Below are 8,153 nucleotides of genomic sequence, written 5' to 3'. Positions count from 1 at the left end.
TAGTCCAGACCCGTCTCATGTCAGGAATGCCGGCTTATAGCTCTTCCAGAATCATGCTGCAACAATATTGTTGGATTCTCATCTCTACTGCAAGACAATTTCTTACATATCTCCCCAGTGTCTTCCATACTCACCTCCCATGACAAACAAGGGGCTCACAGGCCATTCTTACCAGCCGCTTTTAACATTCCCCTCTCTTCACCTTAGTGTTGAACCAAGCTTTCCACCCTGCTTCAGCTCTAAATTTGTACATTCATCTCATTTCTCTCCTACTTCTCCCATGCCCTTTCCAGCCTCATTCTCACACTGCCTCGTTTTGTGATGAGACTCCCCTCCTGCACTTTGACCCCTATGTCCATTAAACTACTGACGACCCAACTCCCCTCTTCCTTCCTCCATTGCACCCCCCTCCCAGCAGCGCTATCACCACCACAGCCCAAATCTTGATCAATGTTGTGAATAGACCTCCTTCTTCAGGCCTCGTCTCTCCATCAATCTTGTCTGGAAAAATAATAACAACTGTTAGTACCACTGCCCTTAAAACTCACCATCTGTCTCCAGATTCCCCTTCCTCTCCTTGAGCATGGTGCTACTTCCCAGACTTGTGCCCAGATTTTTCCAGAACACCAGATCTGAATCCCTCCTATCCAGTTTCCACCGCTGCCTCAGCAGACAAACAGCTTATTCAAGTCACAAATTATACCCTACGAGACGGTGACACAGGTAAACTGTCTTGGCTTTTCTGCAGCCTCTGACCAGATTGACTACACCATCTCTCTCCCTCCTCTCTCTGTTGGGTGGAACTTCCAGCTGGGTTGTGCTGATCTCTTCTCTTCCCTTATCCATCAAATGTAGCCAGAGAACCACATACAATAACTTCTCTTCCTGCTGCTACTATCTTTGGTATTGTTCCCACCCCCTGAGCCCAACAAGTATCTCCTGTCCTCCTCCTATTTCCCATCTACATGCTGCCCTTTATCAACATTCCCATTCCATCATTACTGGCAGTCTCTTCAGCTGTTTAGGCCCTGAGCCCTGAAATTCCCTCCCTAAACTCCTCTCCATCACTTTCCTCCATGAAAAGGCTCCTTGAAACCTACCTGTTTAACCAAGGTTTTGCTCATTTGTTCTCAAATCTCCTTTCCTGGTTTGGTGTCAAATTTGACCATTAAATGTATCAGTGAAGCACCTTATGAGGGAAGAAGAGTAAGAGGAGATCTGATAGAAGGGGCTGGATAAAGTGGATAGGGAGAAATAGTTTCCACTTGTAAGAAAATCAAGAAAGAGACAACTTAGACTTAATGTGAGTTGCAAAAGAAGCAAATGTGAGTTGAGAAAAACCATTTTCCCATGTGGTTCAAGTCTGAAATGAAGTATGGTGGAGGTAGGTTCAGCTGAAGCATTATTTCAATAGAAACACATCGTAGAATCCCTACAGTATGGAAACAGGCCCTTCGGCCCAACAAGTCCACACCAACTCTCAGACCATCCCACCCAGACCCTTCCCTACAAACCATCTAATCTACACATCCCTGAACACTACAGGCAATTTAGCATGGCCAATCCACCTAGCCTTCATATCTTTGGACTGTGAGAGGAAACCCATGCAGACACAGGGAGAATGTGCAAACTCCACACAGACAGTCGTCCAAGGGTGGAATCAAACCCAAGTCCCTGGCTCTGTGAGGCAGCAGTCCTAACCACTGAGCCATGGTGCCACCCTTAAATCTGCAAGTTTACAGGAAAAGATGGGAGAATGACATTAGGTTATGTTGCTGATTTGGAGAGCTGATGTAGACACAATGGATTGAATGACCTATTTTCATACTATAATTATGTGATTGTTTTATCACATTAAAGCGTGACATTAGTATGAAACATTGTTGTTTCTTTCCCTACTATCCATGATAATGTTATCTCTACCTCGAATTCAAAGTCACTTTTATTCAAACCGTTATTCATTCTCCTTTTTTGCAATAAATTCTGTTTTGCTACTCCATTTACTTTCCCTTGTTCAAGTTTTGGATAATTCACAATTTTTGATGTCGATATGTAACAATTGGCTGATTATTAAGAGCCAGTTGCAGTTGGTGATGATTCAATGAGTATTTTATTGTTGTCATAGCTGCTAATCCCATTCTCATTATAAACCTGTTGCTTTCAAAGGGAAATCCTCTCTGAAATGCTCTGGGATGTTGTTAATTAATCTTCTGCAAACGCCATTACAAAACTCTAGGTGCTGCAGTTGTAGCGTTTAAAATTAGATTAAAAACTGACATAAATTTATTTCTTGTCAACGTTTAAAAAAATAAATTATCTGGGAGAACATGATTAAATAAATTAAAAGTGTGCTTCTAACTATAGCTATCAGTATTGTTTCCAGGTTCTGCTCTCTGCCAATCAGTGCAAGTTATTTACAGGGTTGGTCAGAACAAGTCCCTGAATTCCACAAAACCACCACTATTTATAATAATCACACATTGCACTTTGAACAGTCGTCAATGAAATCCCCCAATGGCTGGTGTCTTCTTGAAGGTGGGCAGTTGCCCAATTCCATGCGATTTAAGTGGTTTAGTTGCTGGATATAATGCATTTAATTTCAGGATCATGATTGATGATTACAGGCAGTTAACTACAAGCAGAGGAGAAACTGGAATATGCAAGGCAAACAGGAGGATCAGGATCTTATTTTTTTGCTTGCGCACTTTCCAGCGTCTAGGACTCAACACTGAGTCCCACAACTTCAGAGAACAAACATTGTCCCCCATTTAGATTCCTCACCTCACCCCATGTTTTGTTTGCATGCATTTGTGCCCTGCAACACTGACCTATTTGCTCCTATTCCCACCTACTGTTAACACCTATTCTGTATCGGTATCACCACACTATAACCATTAGCACTCCCTTTGCCTTATGTTCTGAGCACCCTCACTATCTGTTCCACTCGCCCCTCCTGCCCTCTGTCAACAGTATAAAAAACATTTTTTTCCAACTCCTTTCAGTTAGAAGAAGAGTCATACCAGATTTGAAATGTTAACTCTGTTTTTCTCTCCTCACAGATGCTACCAGGCTGGCTGACTGTCTCCAGCATTTTCTGTTTTAATTTCAGGAATGGTAATACTCCTCTCCCAACATGTTTATCCAGTGCCAAAAACAGAAATTGCTGCAAAAGCTCGACAGGTCTGGCAGCAATTTCTGTTTTTGGTTCTGATTTACAGCATCCACAGTTCTTTCACTTTTTATTTATGTTTATCCAGTGGGTGGAGTACTGAATTATAAGGTCCAGGAGAGTGTACCAGATCCTCTCTGTCCTGCTGAGGGTCAGAACCCAACTCCCCCTTCCCCAAGAGTGTGGATGGATTTGAGATACTTTTTGTTCTCATTCTGGGCTTTTAAACTCTGTATTCCCACGCTAGCCTATTTCTTCTACTATTTCAATACTGTACCAACACTTAAAGTACCTGTACCTACAAAAGGATGTGGAAGCTTTAGAGAGGGTGCAGAGGAAATTTACCAGGATGCTGCCTGGACTGGAGGGCAGATCTTATGAGGAAAGGTTAAGGGAGCTAGGGCTTTTTTCATTGGAGCGAAGAAGGATGAGAGGTGACTTGATAGAGGTATACAAGATGATGAGAGGCATAGATAGAGTGGATAGCCAGAGACTTTTTCCCAGGCCAGAAATGACTATTACGAGGGGGAATAATTTTAAGGTGATTGGAGGAAGGTATAGGGGAGATGTTAGAGGTAGGTTCTTTACACAGAGAGTTGTAGGCGTGTGGAGTGCGCTGCCAGCGGTGGTAGTGAAGTCAGATACTTTAGAGACTTTTAAGCGACTCTTGGATAGGCATACGGATGATAGTATAATGTAGGGTATGCAGGTTAGTTTGATCTTAGTAGGATAATAGGTCGGCACAACATCGTGGGCCGATGGGCCTGTACTGTGCTGTACTGTTCTATGTTCTATGTTCTATGTTCTATGTTCTAAAAACAAAGTTGCTGGAAAAGCTCAGGAGGTCTGGCAGCAACTGTGAAGGAAAAAAGAGTTAATGTTTTGGGTCCAGTGACCCTTCCTCAGAATCTTTCACAGACGCTGCCAGACCTGCTGAGCTTTTCCAGCAACTTTGATTTTGTTCCTGATTTACAGCATCTCAGTTCTTTCGATTTTTATCTGTATCTACATACCCTGTACCTAAGATGATGCCAAGAGGCAACATTACAAACTTTTCACTGCACTCAATCGAGTGTACATAACAATAAAGGCTATTCTGTTCTATTCTATGTGAGCTATCCGGTCAGCACACTGCTGGTGAGGCCTCACTCCAATCAGGCTTAGCATTGGGAAACAGGGAGGCAAGCTGGAGCATGCAAAAAGGAGGGCCCCAGGTATTGGTAGAACATTTAACCTGGGCATTACCTCAGAGGAGAGTGAGCTCGATATTAATATGGAGACTAGTTTGGCACTGATTGGGGAGGGATGATGGGCAACAATAATGTAAGATCATTTGATGAGTAGAATATCCAATTTCCATAGGGATCCCACATATAATTTTACTGTCATGTGTGTATCCCAACTGCATCTGTGCAAATATAATGTAGACTCATATAGTGTGATCTTATCACAATGTTTAAACATTTTTAAATGCTCCACATTCCTATCATTATCTGGATTTCTTAATGGATTTGTTAGTGACAGCTTATGTTCAGAGCTCCTTTTCCTTGCGTTATCACCTGTAACCAGGTCACTTTTTGTCATTTTTTATCACTTTTGTCATTTCTTCCGAAAAAGACCCTGGCCTTTCAATCTTCTCCAATGTATATTTCTTTATACTTCCTTCCTTAAAGTTATTTCACAGGGTGTGAGCTTCATTGGCTAAATGATCACTTGTTGCCCAGAGATAGCAGCAACTGTAGGTGTTGGAGTCAGAATCAATACAGTGTGGAGCTGGATTAACACTGCAGGTCAGGCAGCATCAGAGGAGCAGGAAAGTTGATGTATCGGGTTTACATCTTTCATCAGGACTCATCCCTAATTGCCCTGGAGTCAGTGGTGATGAACCACATCCTTAAACTACTGCAATCCTTGAGGTGTAGGGTTGCCCAAAGGAAGCAAGTTCCAGGATCTTGACCCAGTGAAAGAATGCCAATAAATTTCCCAATCGGGTTGATGTGTGACATTGTTTGAATTTGTAGGTACTGGTGTTCCCATATATTCGCTGCCTTTATCCTTCTGGTTGAGTAAGGGTTCACAGCCTGCAAGCTGCTGTCAGAGGAGCTTGGGTGGGTTGTTGTAGTGCATCTTGTAGATGGTGCACACTATTGCCATTGTGTACCATTGGTGGTGGAAGGAGCAACTGCTGAACACTGTGGATGTGGTGCCAATCAAGCGGGCAGCTTTGTTCTGGATGACATTGAACTTCTTGAGTGTTATTGTAGCTCCACCCATTCAGACAAATGGTGAGTATTCCATCATCCTGCTGAATTGTACTTTTTAATACAGAGTAAGTCATAGAATTCCTAGCTTTTTTTGTTTTGCAGTCACATTATTTACATGTCTGGCCCAGATCAGTTTCTGGTGAACAATAACCTCCCAAGACAATGATGGAGGGGAACTCAGTAATGCCATTGAATTTCAGGGGAGATGATTAGAGTCATTCTTGATGAAAATGGTTATTGCCTGGCACTGGTGTAGCACAAATGTTATTTGCCACTTAACAACCAAGGGCTATATTGTCCAGGTATGACTACATCATGACAAAGATTGCTTCTGTACCTGAGTTGTGAAAGGTGTTGAACATTGTGCAATCATCAGCAAACATCCCCACTTCTGTTATTATGAAGGAGGAAAGGTCATTGATGAAGCACCTGAAGCCAATTGAGCTCTGGACACTACCCTGAGGAACTGCTGCAGAAATGTCCTGGGACTGAAACATTTAATTGCAAAATTTGCAACCATCTTCTTTTGTGCTAGATATAACTCCAAGCTGGGAATTTTCTTCCTTATTCCCATTGCTAGGGCTCCTTAATGCCACACTCACTCAAATGCTGCCTTGATTTTAAAGGAAATTACTATGGAGACTGTAACTGTGCACATTGCTCCAAGTGTAGTGTAACCAAGGTTCTTGACATGTTTTATAAAATGTCTCAGGTTTTCAATTCTCTCACTGTGGAATTAATCGCAGGGGCTTGGTTTGTTTTTTTAAGACCTTGTTAAAAACTACTGTTACTTTCAATGATGTATATTTCTGTATCCCTTCGATGCAATCTCCACCCTGGATAATGCTATCCCATTCTACCCACTTAGACACTCATTTTCCAAACAATATGTGGTTTCTGATGCCCTTCCTTGTAGATTTTTATTGGGGTCCATGTAGCATATACTTCTGAGAGTCAGGCTTGTATTCATTCAGTTTTCTAGAAGTTTATTAACAACAAACTATGTACATTAATATGGTATCTCAAGCTTACATATACAGTATGGATTATTTGTTTATTCAGATTACTGCTAATTTACAGACATAGTCGCCAGTCTGACTGCTAGCAAAGTAACTGGCTGAATAAACAGAGAATAAGATGGAGACCTATTAAACCACATGTTGCATGTCATGATGTCCTCTCACTGTTTCCAGATTTGGTACTTTTCTGAGAACTGTGCAAAAACACAACACTTTCTTTATTCTCCTTACCAAAATGTGTCAACCTTATAACCCAATATTGAAGTTTATTACAGGCAGTTTATCAAGTTTGTTATTGTGTTCCTATATCTTTTTCTCCAAAATTCCTCAGTATTAACTATGTCTTTCAATTTACAGTCATCTAAATTGACTTCCCCCTCTTAAATCCAAATCATTTAAGTAAATAATAAATAGCAGAGGTCTCAGCCCTGATTCTGATGGAATGCCATTTCCTGTCGTTGTCAGTCTGAATACCAACCCTTTAACCCCTACACTTCATACTGATTTGAAACCAGCTTATCATTTCCTTCCTGTAATTTTTCCACTGCTACCACAGCTTTTTTGAGTTATCAGTTTTCTATGGAGTGCCTTATTGAAAGCCTTTTGATTCTCTAGTCTAATAATTTATATTATTTGAGTCTACACTTTGTCGCTTCTTCAAAAATTCAACAATGTTAGTCATGTATAAAATTACTTTAGAAATCCGTGTGACCACCTTTCATTATATTTTCAGTTCCTGGATGTTTCCCAATCGCATTGGGGGTAGGTCTAAGGTGGACTGCTCTTTGGAGGGTCGATGTGGAGTTGATGGGCTGAATGGCCTTCTTCCATACTGTAAGGGTTCTGTGATTCTAAAATGGCACGCGTTGTTGCTGCTGAGCATTGATGGTGGAGTAAGTGAATGATTGTGGTGGTGAATAGGGTGTCAATCAAACAGGTTGCTTTGTCCTTGACGGCATTGAGCTTCTTGAGCATTTTTGGATTTGTACTCACCCAACAGGCTTTAGAGAGTCAGGAGGTGAGTTACTCACTGTAAGATTCCTAGACTCTGACCTGATCTTGTAGTTACAGCATTTATATGGTTCAATTTACTACTATGGTAGTAACCCCCCAGGATGTTGATAGTGGAGGATTCATTGATGGTAATGTCAATCAATGTGAAGTGGTGATGATTAGATTCTCTCTTGTTGGAGATGGTTTATTGCCTGGCACTTGTGTGATGTGAATGTTACTTACCATTTATCTGCCTGTCGTAATGTTGTCTAGGTCTGGCTGCATATGAAGTGCAATAAAAACGAAAACAAAGAGAAGGACTAAATGAAATTGGATGCAGAGATGATGTGCTGCTGTCCCCGTGGTGCCTACCAATAAGCATGCAGCTTTTTTTTAGACAAAAGGAAAGTAATGGAAAGGGTCACCAACAGTGTTATCAAGCAGCATGAACACAACAGGAAGCTCTGCACTGATATTCAGTTTGGGTTCCATTAGGGCTACTCAGCTCTTGATCTCAGAACAAAACTCCTGGACAAAAGAGTTGAATATCACTTCGGAAGTTCAACACCATCCAACATAAAGTATTTCACTTGCTTGCCACCTGATCCAGTACCACAAATGTTCACTTCCTCCATCATGGATGCTCAGTAGCAGTAGTGTGCATGATCTACAAGATTCACTGCAGAAATTCAACGAAGCTCCTTAGAA

The sequence above is a fragment of the Rhincodon typus genome, chromosome 32 (assembly GCF_021869965.1).
Source record: "Rhincodon typus isolate 14 chromosome 32, sRhiTyp1.1, whole genome shotgun sequence".
NCBI lineage: Eukaryota > Metazoa > Chordata > Chondrichthyes > Orectolobiformes > Rhincodontidae > Rhincodon > Rhincodon typus.
Note: the sequence above shows the minus strand (reverse complement) of the source record.